Source organism: Megalobrama amblycephala, linkage group LG1 (genome assembly GCF_018812025.1).
Source record: "Megalobrama amblycephala isolate DHTTF-2021 linkage group LG1, ASM1881202v1, whole genome shotgun sequence".
Lineage (NCBI taxonomy): Eukaryota > Metazoa > Chordata > Actinopteri > Cypriniformes > Xenocyprididae > Megalobrama > Megalobrama amblycephala.
Genome location: NC_063044.1, coordinates 38343525 through 38356796, shown reverse-complemented (window position 1 = coordinate 38356796; position 13272 = coordinate 38343525). Strand labels below are relative to the sequence as shown.

Genomic DNA, 13272 nt, shown 5'->3' with positions numbered 1-13272 from the left:
AGTAACTTTTTTTACTTTCATAAATAATTTTCTAAGTCCTTACGATGGTTAATTGACTTGTAGTGGTGTGTTTGAGGCATGCACTAACCCCCTCTGGCACGTCTACGCCAGAATACAGCACTTGCAAGTTGAGCTGCACCGACCCGACACAATCTCGCCTCATGTTCACGTTCACGCGAGAGTGACAAAATGCTTTACGGTAATTCAAAAACAATGTATATATTATGACTTTATAAGACAATTTCGAAAATTACCCACCTCCATCGAGATTTCTTGTACTGTACTGGTGAGCGTTGTAGTCGTTGTAGTCCAGAGCTGCGCTTGGAGTATTTACGACAGTGTGATTCACTGAAGTAACCTGTAGGGGGAGCTTCGCAAATCTTACTGAGTTCCGCTTTAACGTTTAATATTTGTACTTCTGTGGTGTATGTTCCTTCCTGGATTCAGTATTCTCCTGTTGGATATTCAAGAAAAGACTTATTTAACTATTATCTTCCTCGTCGTGTGTTTGATACACTACCAGACTGTAACAGATATTGGCTGTTTATTAGTACTTAAAAAAAGCACGTACAGTATTTTCTTATTCTGCATGACCATTTTCTACATCCCTTAATATACCCAATACCTAAACTTAACTACCTTACTAACTATTAATATAGGAGTTTATTGAGGCAAAAGCTGTAGTTAATAGTTAGTTAATAGTGTGAATTGGACCCTAATCTAAAGTGTGACCAAAATAAATGTGCAATTGTGAAAAATAAAGTCACACTATGAAATATAGGCCCAGTTTCACAGACAGGGCTTAGCCTAAACTAGGATTAGGCCTTAGTTCAATTAGGGCATTTAAGTAGCTTTTATAAACATACCCTAGAAAAAAAATATTACTAGTGCGCATCTTGAGACACAACAATGGCACTGACATATTTTAATAAATGTCAGTGCAAGTTACTTTCAGTTAAAACAGCTCAAAAAGGCTTTTTAGTCTAGGACTAGCTTAAGCCTTGTCTGTGAAACCGGGGGATAATGTCGTAATTGTGTGAAATAAAGTTTGTGATCATGAGTTACAATTGTGAGAAAAAAAAACTTAGTGAGATATAAAGTCCCAATTACAAAAGATGAAAATCTGTAATTAAGAAATGTGCAATTATGAGTTGTAAAGTCACAGCTACAAGAAATAAAGCTGCAATTATATGTCATAATTATCTTTTAATTTCCTTACTCAGAAGAAATTGCATCCATATGCATGGTTTTATGATACTGTAATATATGAAAATGATACAAAAAACATGGCTGATTTTGTCCAAGAAAGTGTGACACTTTACTGTAAATGATTGGGACTTAAATTGGTAATTGATTTGGACATATTTGTGCTGGTGTCTTTGTCAGCATGTACGGACAAACATCTCTGAAAGACATCAAATGGGTATTTTTGCTTTGTATCATCATAAAATTGCAATTTCAGAGCTTTATCAGTTGTTGTGGCACTATTCAGCAAAAACTCAATAGCTTCAGGAACATTGTCATGCTGCAGCAGGAAGATGTGGCCACAATAATAAGCTTATTTCAAGCCACAGCCTGCCATAGATCGATATGATTAACAGTCATATCAAGGCATACGGTGAAATAGTATTGTGCACATCATACCATATCACAAATGAGTCATACTATAGTATGTCATTGGAAATGATGACAAATAACTACAATTAAAAAAAAATATTTGTCTTAAAGTATACTACAATTCACACAATTACTGCTTTTAAAGTAAGATTTCCCACCCACCTTGTTTTGTCCAATATAAGGCATTTCCCTGTAGAATTTCCCTCCTACAAATGTAAAAGGGCATACACATTATCTCTCAGAAGAATCACCGCAATTAAATTTAATCTGTTTCATCATGAGACAGATACAATAAAGCTGTCAAGTGCAAAGAAAATAAGACAATACAGGGACAGAATTTACAGACATTCTAATAGGACAAAAAAGTAATTAGTCTGGAGCCATTAAAAGCAACCCACACTGAAAAAAAAAAAAGGTGTAGAAACAAATTCACTCAGAAAGACTGAAATCATATTTTCTTTTGAAACATACTCCAGTAATCTTTGTTTTAGTTTAAACTTCAAAAAATCATTTTTACAGAAAGTATTCAAGCTTATTGTATATATTTTATCGATAAATTATATTATATTATATTGTTACACTTTATTTTAAGGTGTCCTTATTACAGTCTAACTATACTTTTAAGTACTAAGTAATTTTAATTACTATATATAATTAGGGTTAGTTGCATGTATAAATGCATAATTTACTGTTACAGTAAGGACATGTAACATATGTAACAAAGAGACTAAAAAAAGCGTTACATATTATATTATATTACTCAAGCAAATGTCCAGAATGTTACTGATGATTTCTAGGCAAGCTGATTCATTAATAAATGGCATCTGAATAATTCATAACGGTGAAAATGTAATATCTTGCAGCTGTTTGCCTCCCTGCTTAACATAGTCTGCACTGCATATCGTAGTCTTGCACTCTAAAGAGACACAATCTGGGGCATTACAAACACACCCTCGGACAAGAGTGACTAATCTAACAAAGGGGAGTCATACACTGTTGTGCTTATTAAAGCATCTCAACCGGGGCAGGGTCAGAATGCATTTTCTTCTGTTGTACTACATTAATGGCAACATCAACAAACACCAAACAGCTGCACACGTCAAGACGGTACAGATTTTGTTTCACAGAGCATGAATAAGGAGCCTGTTTCCTTCTCTACTCTGAAATACACAGGCCCTTCTGGGTTTGGAACGGCCCATGACCCATTGGGCCAGCGTACAGCTCAGAGGGGCCATCCATCACTGGGCCATGGCTGCAGCCTGGGGATAGATTTGCACTCCCCCAGCTGACTCATCCATCAGCGCTGGCTCCCCTGCATACGCAAGCAACCTGGAGAGGCCCAGCAAGGCCAGGCAATGTCACACTCTTCCAAACCTGCCAAATGCCTTGAGATAAGCTCAATGAAACCAACGACTTATGGTTTTTACGCTAACAGGACCTGTGAGTGTTGGGAATATTCATATTTCCAGGATTTATTGTATGGCAGAACAGATGGAATTGGAAAATGACCAGGACAAATCTATTAGCATTTGTTAATTAGCAATTAGCAAATGACAACTATCCAATCAATTCCCAATGGACAAAATCAAGTACATTTTTTCAGATATACGTTACAATAGAGTGAACAGACATCCCGTTTTTCCCGGGACAGCCCCGCATTTCAGTTCTATTTGTAGTGTCCCGACTTATTGAGAAAAAAATCATGTTTTGTCCCGTATTTCATCTTTCCTAAAATTTCTATACAACTGGGTGATCATAGAATGAGTAGTGATAGTAGTGTTCTGTCACGCAAGAACAGCCCAATCAATTCATCATAGAACAAAATTACCATCCAATCACAATTCATTATCGATTAGTGAAGGCGGGATAGGCGGAATCGCGCTGAATGACACAGACCAAAAGCGCTCTCTCGCGCACACGCTCTTTGTCTCTCTTTCTTGCACGCAATCCCAGTTCTCTTAGACAGCGCGCGATCAGTTCTCTTGCGCCTGTATGGTCAAATGCACACATAGTTGTCAAAATGTCCATCGTGTGGAGTATTTCATGTTAATACAGTCAATTATGGCTTAAGTGGACATAAACAGGTGGGTGAAAACAAGATATGTGTCAGTAGGCCTATATTACATCCATGGATTCGGTCTTAGAGGGTCAGTAGCTTAATTAAATATTTGTCTGTCATTAATCTTAATAAAACAACAAAAGATGTTAAATAAATGTGTGTGTGTGTGTGTATATATATCAGTACCATATCAGTTATTGTATATTTAATTGTGAATGCTCATTTTTTTAACATTTAGAGCTCACTAAAGCTCACTTAGAGTTAATCTTTTAAAGGTGATAGAGAGGATTTTTTCATTGACTGAGAATCCAAAGACTGTTACTGAGTTTTTGAAATGAGCGCATGCGTAAGAACAGCCCCCCTCCTTCACAGCTCATTTCAAAGGAACGCCTCCCAAAACGCGTGCACCAGTATTGGAACACGAGTGTTTACCACCGGCATTCGCTGTGTAGTGTTTTTTGGATTCATTATGTCGGACTCACCGCAGGTAACTCATGATCTGCACTTGTTATTCCTGTCTCCTGACAAAAACATTGCATGCGGCGCCTGTGGAGTGTGGAAAGTTACTGGAGCACACAGCTGCGCTCGTCTCTCACACGGATCGTCATGGCAGTGATTGACAAGCCAGAGGGCCGATCATCGTGTAAACGATTGGCTGATGTTTTTAAGGCCCTACCTCGTGCACAGATGATGTATATTAATATTATTCCTTTCAGTGCACCTAATAAATAGTCTATTATCAGTTAGTAAAGACAGTTTCAAGTAATATTGCAAAAATGTATAAAACAAAACATCCTCTTTAGCACCTTTAAGTAAGCAATAAGTTACGAGAGGCTGTACTGTATCGTGAATAAGTCACGGCTGAAGGACAGTCTTTATGAGTGTGTCAGTCAGTAGCGAAGACTTTTACATTGAAAAGTCTGAATTGTTGTGAACACTGAACAAGACACAACTGAAAAACGCTTTGACTAGCGCTGTCAGTCACGGGAAAACCCCTTAACTGTTAAAACGACAAGATAATACATCGGACATTTAAACAGGTTGTTTATTATAAACAAGGAAAATGCTAAATCTGAATGCAGGTAATAAACTCGCTCACTCGATCTCTTTCTCACAATACTCTTCTACATAATACAGTAAGCTTCAATGAAAAATATCAATTGAGGCCATCTAAAACTCACTTAGAGTTAATCTTTTAAAACAGTAATAATTTACATTTTCATAACACTGTTAAATATAATCTTTAGCACATGTCAAAATTAATATCCATATTTCATACTGTACATTCATAATGTTGTGATGCCTAAATTCACCTGTAGCATGATTTATGCTCATTTCAAATGTTTTATTTCTGATTTCTATAGTATCTGCAATACATCTGGCTTAACATAATTACCAGCTAATTGGTATCAGCCAGAATTGAATCAGCCAACTTTTTTCTTTTTTACTTCAGCTGTGAATTTATTATGTTTTAAGTATTTTTATGTATTTAAACTGGAAAACAAGACAACAAGACATTCTGATGAAGAAACTATTTTTGCAGACCTCTCTTTCATATGTTACTGTATACTGTTTCTGAAGCATTACAGGAACTATCAGTAGCTCCAAGAGGTAACCAGAAGCAATCTCTGATGCAATCAGCCTGAAAGATGATGACGAGGAAGCAGAGAGCATAATTAGCATGTGCCTTTACTCAAATCTAGCACATAACAGTTTAATGAAGGAACAGTATTGCAAGGTTAATGACGACGCAAACCCATTATCACAGAGCTGCTCTAAGCTGCCATGCAGACAAAAGGTCTCAGACTGTGTGTGTGTGTGTGTGTGTGTGTGTATTTATAATGTTGGTACGACAATGTGTCCACAAATGTCAACAGAGCAGATGAGAAAAGTATACAGTTGTCAATGTCGGATGACACCTGTATACACACCCCCCAGCACCCCTCCCACCCCTTTGACTGACAGCAAGAGGCCAGCATCACTAGCAATTAAGAACTTTAATTAATCAGAGCTATTTAAAGATGCCCATTCATCCCCCTCGGCAGGCGCACAGACAAGAACGAAAGATAAACGGCAAAGCGCTCCCCCCCGGTTCTCTTTCTTCTTCTTCCTATTTTTCCTCCCCTTCATCTCTACCCCTCTTTCTCTCTCCATTCAGTGAACTAAATCAGGTCTGCATGACCAGAGTGACACAAAAACAGCAGTGTGAGATTTCTACGGCTTAATAAAGTAACTATTAATCTTTAACAGCTCATCTGGATCACTTGAGGTCTGTAATTAGTGATGCCTGTTAAGAAAGCATAACTATTACTATTGCTAATGCTTATTGGGAGAGATTTGTGCTACAGGCATGAACAATACATCAAATGGTGAGTCTTGTTGAGGAGAGGTGTGTTATTACTTTCCCAAGTGCTCAAACGTACAGTATGATTTTTGCCTGGTGAATGATAAAACGGGTGAAAGAATCCTAGACTTTGAAGGAGGGAACCGCTATAGAGACCAGAATTTCAAAGAAACTGTGGGAGGGCTCTTTTGACCACCTAGCAACCATTCAGTTCAATCTTGTTCTAGCACTATAGTAAGCAAAACTCACATTTTCTAAACAAAATGTATAAATCTAGTTACTACCAGTTTAATAAATGGACCTTTATGTCTTATAGAGCTGATTTTTAGCAAGAAACATGCACTTGATCTTTTAGAATTGATGTTTGGTCACAAAGCAATGGTTTTGATTGAGAGGTCTCTTCAGATTGAGATTTGATTGAGAATGTCTTGTTTGAGAGTCTCTTCAGCTTACATGAAGACACTCTGGGGTCAAAACACAGTATGTGGGTGGTTCATCATTTACTGGCTGTCATGACTCTCAAACGGGACATATAGTGACTGATGCGCTCAAAGGCTGATTTGTGCTGCCCTGTGTGCGGCATGGCTCACAGAGTCGTCTTTTATCTCTGCTTCCTTTAAACAGGGACTTCATGATGAAACTAGTTTTTAATCTGTAATCAGCATTGTTAGGCAGCAAATTAATTGCTTGTTTTGCCGCAACACTCGGTAATGAAAAGGAGGGTGATTTGCCACAAACTTCAAAACACTGGCACTGAAGAGACAGCTGCACTGAGAACATTGTGAAAGGTCAGACATTAACCTTAACACAAAAACTGTGATTTTACCTAATCCATTAATTATACACTGCCCGGCCAAAAAAAAAAAAAAAAAAAAAGTTGCTGTTTGGATTTTAATAGGCAAATACTTAAGTCTATGGATGGATCATTATTACAGTGATTATTATTTTTCTAGCATGTTATATGTTTGGCAATGGTTCTTTTAATCCTAAAAGATGGAGTGTGTGGCTTTTCATTTCCTAAACAACCATGTATTAAGATGTATCATGGCCATATTCCAGGATGAAAATGTTAAGATTCATCAGGCTCAATGTGTGAAAGAATTGTTGTGAGGGAGCATGAAGAATCATTTTCTCACATGAATTTTTCATTGACCTTAACCTCAGTGTAAAGGGGGTCGCACACCGGACGCGAAGCTCGGCGCCGCGCCGCGCAGCACCACGCCGCGTCTCAGGAATCTCACACCGGACGCGCACATTCTATACGCGCGAGCTCAATTTTGAATCGGCTTCTGACAGAAGAGCTGCACGATGAGTTCTTACTTTATTTATTATTTATTTTTTTATTTGTATTAAATAATAGCTGACTTTTGAAGGTTCATTAATGAAGATCACATTATGTCTGTTATTGTTTTGTTGTATCGGTTGTCTAGGCAACTATGTTACATTGTACGTTAACTAGCTAGTCCGAGTAAAAACGTTAGCAAAACAAGTTATTTCGGTAACACTTTACAATAAAGTTTCATTTGTTATCATAGTTAATGTATTAGGTTAACTAACATGAACTATGAGCATTTGTTACAGTATTTATTAAGCTTTGTTAACTTAATGTTAGTTAAAAAACAGTTGTTCTTTGTTCATGTTAGTTCAGTGCATTAACTAATGTTAAATACAACTTTGATTTTAATAATGTATTAGTAAATGTTGTAATTAACTTAAACAAAGATTAATAAAGGCTGTATAAGTGCAGTTCATTATTAGTTCATGATAACTAATGTATAATAATATATAATATATTTAATATTTCGTATTTTGTGGGGATTTCACAGTACTAAAGAATATTAACTTCTAAATTATGCAGTATTCAACAGACATAATTACATTATATTATATATTTATCCAATGTAGACTATGAAGGTTTTTGAATGCCCTGTTTTTTATGTCCTCCTCAAACAGATCAAATATTGACGGACAACAAAAAAACTGCTGCACTGCTACTTTTACGTCGAAGACTGAAAAATAGAGGCAATCAAATTTGCCTGTGCTTTGTTATTTCGCATCACTGAGGTTAGTGTATGGAAAAATGGCACAAAAGAGCAAAATAAAATATTAGAAAGGGCTACGTTAATTATACATTTTCCCCAAATATGTTTAGACCTTACTCAAGCTGTTGAACTCAGAATGTAGGCTAAAACAAGTGTATCTTGTAGCACAGGGTGAAATCAGTATGTACATTGACGATTTGAGGGAAATATAATATAAATTTAATATAAAACCTTGAAATGGCGCTCTGTGGCGCGGCAGGATTTTGAACAACTTCCTGAGTCGTAGCTGGGCGCCGCGGACAGGCGCCGAATGTCGCCGCCGGTGTGCGTACTCTCATAGAAAACAATGTGTTAGAATTTTAAAGACGTGGCGTGGCGCTGCGCGGCGCCGAGCTTCGCGTCCGGTGTGCGACCCCCTTTAGTTTTTGAGATGTGCTGGAGGAGACTTTACAGAGTGCTCACCTCTTGCATTGTCAATACAAGATTTTGACCAAAAAATGATGCACCAATGATGCATATATATATATATACAGTTAGGTCCATATATATTTGGACACAGGCACAATTTTCATACTTTTGGCTCTGTATGCCACCAGAATAAAATGAAAATGAAAAAAACCAAGATGCATTTGAAGAGCAGACTTTCAGCCTTTGTTCAAGGGGTTGAACAAAAATATCAAGTAAAAGGTTCAGGAACTGCAACCATTTTTATGCACAGTCCCCCCATTTTCAGGGGCTCGTAAGATTAATATAATCATAAATAAAATGTTCATTTTTAATATTTTGTTGAAAATCCTTTGCAGGCAATGACTGCCTGATGTCTGGAGCCCATGGACATCACCAGAGACTGGGTTTCCTCCTTTCTGATGATTTGCCAGGCCTTAACTGCAGATGTCTTCAGTTGTTTGTTCGTGGGTCTTTCTGCCTTTAGTTTTGCCTTCAGCAAGTGAAATGCATGTTCAATCGGGTTGAGATCAGGTGATTGACTCGGCCATTGCAGAATATTCTATTTATTTCCTTAAAAAACTCCTGTGTTGCTTTTGCAGTGTGTTTTGGATCATTGTCCATCTGTACCGTGAAATGCCATCCAATCAACTTTGCTGCATTTGGCTTAATCTGGGCAGACAGTATATTCCTATACACTTCAGAATTCATCCAGCTGCTTCTGTCTTCTGTCACATCATCAATAAACAGCAGTGACCCAGTGCCACTGGAAGCCATGTATGCCCATGCCATTACACTGCCTCCACTATGTTTTACAGATGAACGTTGTATGCTTTGGATCATGAGCTGTTCCGAGCCTTCTCCATACTTTTCTCTTCCCTTCATTCTGGTAAAGGTTGATCTTAGTTTCATCCGTCTAAAGAATGCTTTTCCGGAACTGGTCAGGCTTTTTTAGATGTTTTTTGGCAAAGTCTAATCTGGCCTTTCTATTCTTGAGGCTTATTAATGGGTTTGCACCTTGTGATGAACCCTCTGTATTTGCTCTCATGAAGTCTTCTCTTGATTGTAGACTTTGACAATGACACGCCTACCTCCTGGAGAGTGTCCTTCACTTGGCTGGATGTTGTGAATGGGTTTTTCTTTACCATGGAGAGGATCCTGCGATCATCTACTACTGTTGTCTTCTGTGGACGGCCAAACCTTTTTATGTTGCTGAGCTCACCATTGCATTCTTTTTTCTCAGAATGTACCAAACTGTTGATCTGGCCACTCCTAATGTTCCTGCTATCTCTCTGATGGATTTGTTTTGTTTTTGAAGCCTAATGATGGCCTGTTTGACTTGCATGGAGAGCTCCTTTGAATGCATGATGTAGGTTCACAGCAACAGATTCCAAATGCAAATACCACACTTAGAATCAACAGACCTTTTACCTGCTTAACTGATGAAGAAATAATGAAGGAATAGCCTACACCTGTCCATGAAACAGCTTTTGATTCAATTGTCCAATTACTTTTGGTAATTACTTTTTTAAATACCATCAAATTAAACCTGAGAGAGTGCACTTTCAGCCCACTATACCTATACAACTATAGCTTGAATATGTTTTGGTAAATACCTAAAAAAAACAAAAATTGTGCCTGTGTCCAAATATATATGGACCTAACTATATATATATAGGCAATATTGTATTATTTACAGTCATGCCAATAAAGCAATTTTGAATAGATAGATAGATTTAGATAGATAGAGTGTGGTACAGGGAGGATCTGGCCAAACACATTTCTGTTATTATAGCTGGAAAATTTCATTGCTGGTTAAAACTAAACAACCAAATTGGCATTTCAGCTACTGGCACATATCTCTGTGCCATCTCCATTCCCCCAGCGGAATCCCCTTACTATGATGAGGAATATCTGAACAACCTCCACACAGAAATCAGCCGTTTCCAGGCCCAGGGAAATGTGCTGCTATGTGGAGACTTTAATGCAAGAACAGGATCTGAACCTGACAACATAGATCCAAAGGGCAATGAATATGTCTTTGGCCAAAACCCCCGGAGTCTCACAAAAAATCTCCCACCAAGAAGCAACCTTGACCAAACTGTAAATAAAAACGGTAGAGAGTTAGTGCAGCTCTGCCGAGCTTTGGGCCTGTACATACTTAACGGCAGGATCAGAGGGGACTCTTTAGGGAGGTTCACGTGTTGTTCAGGTCTTGGAGCTTGTGTAGTTGACTATGCCATCACTGACATGGACCCATCCTCCTTCAGTGCATTTACTGTCAGACAGCAAACTCCACTCTCTGACCATAACCAAACTAACATTTACATCAAAACACATAACACACCAGAACAAAACAGGCTGAAAACCTGCAAAATGTATCAGGTCCAGCAGAGATACAGATGGGCTCCAGACAGACCAAACAAATTTATCCAAGCCCTCAATTTGGAAGAACTAAAAAATGTAATAAATACTTTCATTAAAGTCCCTGTAAAGTCAATTCTGAGAATTCTTTCTAAACACTTTATAAATGTTACAAATGTATTGCTTAAACACATTACAAAGACTGTGAATTGTGTAATGCTTAATTGTGAAGTTAGAGCGTTAAACAGTTTTTCACCAAGTGTCTGCTCAGGATTTTTTGGGCGGAGCTAAAACGGGGGTCTGATGACGCACTTGGACCCCCGAGCATGCATGCATTACATGGTTGTTATAATATATAATATGCTCGGTCTCCTTATTTCCTAAAACTATGATATGAAGGATTCTAAAGTGATCGTTCCACACCGGATAATTTTACAAACTTTCATCAGACAGCTGGGATTCACAGATAATCTGCTGTTTTTGGTGAATGTGACTGAACAGACCTCGGCCCCCCTCCCACCTCGGCCCCCCTCCCGCCTCGGCCTTCCTACCATCCCACCGATAACCGATGATATATGGGGCCGGACAGAGTTTCTCCTGTCCCGGCCTTCATCCTCCCGTCTCACGGCACCGCCATTTGTCGACTCAACAACAGTCGGCAGTACGTGCCCACCAATGAGTGTAAGTTGCCGAGTTTGCTTATGTTATAATTAGTAGGTAGTCCACAGTAACTCCACTAAAATTTGCAACCCTCTAAATGATTCTTTTTATATGCATCAGTATGTTTGACTCATTAGACAAGTAAGTTGAGACGGCAGCTCTCGCGAGTGGGTGTGGTTTCAGCGCCGACAGCGGACGCGCCTCCAGCTTTTGAGAGCAGAGAGAGCTGCCTATTTTTTAGAGATTTTGATAACTTATTTCATTTACTTGCAGATTTTTTTAATCATTCAAATTTGGCTGGGTGGTTAATAACACATTTTTCTGCGGTGTGACAAACTCAGAACACATACTTTAAAATGACTTTACAGGGACTTTAATAAGAAATTTGAAACAGCTAAAGATGATGGTAAATTTCGCTACAAATGAAATAATTACATATTTAAAAAAGCAGCACATAGAAGTGAATTGAAAAAGAAAGGCAAAAAATATACTAAAAATACACCAAAAGATGAAAAATGGTTTGACTCAGACTGCAAAACATTAAGGAAACAACTTTGAAAATTAGCAAATCTGAAACATAAAGAACCAAACAACACAGACATCAGAAGTGAATACTGTTCAAAACTAAAACAATACAAAGACACAATTAGAGCAAAAAAGCAACACCATCTGACCAAAAGTTTACAAGAGATAGAACATTCAATAAATCAGAATCAGTTCTGGGATATGTGGAATAATCTGAGCACAACAAAACCACAAGACCTACCAATACAAGATGGAGAAATCTGGACAAAATCTTTTGAAAACTTATATAAAGAAATCCCACCAAAACAACTCAATGACAATTACAATCTGATCAACCATAATCTACAAACTTATGAAGACACAATTAAAAATAATCAAAATCCACTCGACTTCCCAATTACACATGAAGAACTGACAAACAAACTCAAAAGCCAAAAATGTAAGAAATCTTGTGGTGCTGACAGCATTCTGGGTGAAATACTGAAACACAGCACATCTGAGCTGCAGACGGCTGTGCTCAAATTATTCAACATTGTACTTAGTTCAGGCTGTTTTCCTGACATCTGGAGCCAAGGACTTATTACCCCAATTCATAAGAGTGGAAATAAATTGGACCCTAATAATTTCAGAGGCATTTGTGTGAGCAATCTGGGGAAGTTATTTAGCGGTATTTTAAACAATAGAATTGTAAACTTCCTTACTGAACACAATGTCCTGAGTCCGAGTCAGATTGGCTTCCTTCCAAATCACAGAACAACTGACCACATTTACACCTTACACACCCTAATCAATAAACACATAAAACAGACCAAAAACGTAAAAATATTTGCATGCTTTGTCGATTTCAAAAAAGCATTCGATTCTATTTGGCACAATGGATTATATTACAAACTTTTACAAAGCGGTGTAGGGGTAAAGTTTATGACATTATAAAATCAACAAATGTACGAATTGGCAACAAACACAGAATTCTTCAACCAGAAGACAGGAGTACGGCAGGGTGTGAGGCTGTAGCCTGAGTCCAACGCTGTTCAACATTTACATTAATGAACAAGCAGTGCAGTTGGAACGGTCTACAGTTCCCGGACTCACTCTACAAGACAAGAACATCAAGCTCTTGCTGTATGCAGACGACCTGGTGCTGCTGTCACCGACTGCTGGAGAACTACTGCCAGAACTGGGCCCTGGCAGTAAACATCAAGAAGACCAACGTTATG

At 38.1% G+C, this 13272-nt stretch overlaps 1 long non-coding RNA gene across 1 annotated transcript in view; it reads right to left on the bottom strand.

The window, feature by feature from the left end:
- Positions 1–292: 292 nt before the first annotated feature.
- LOC125269152 overlaps positions 293–13272 on the bottom strand; it is a 17672-nt gene continuing 4692 nt past the window's right edge. The window contains exons 2-3 of the long non-coding RNA XR_007185043.1: positions 1780–1823; positions 293–454 (exon numbers count right to left, since the gene is read on the bottom strand). This is a non-coding gene — a long non-coding RNA (uncharacterized LOC125269152). The remainder of the gene's footprint in view (positions 455–1779; positions 1824–13272) is intronic.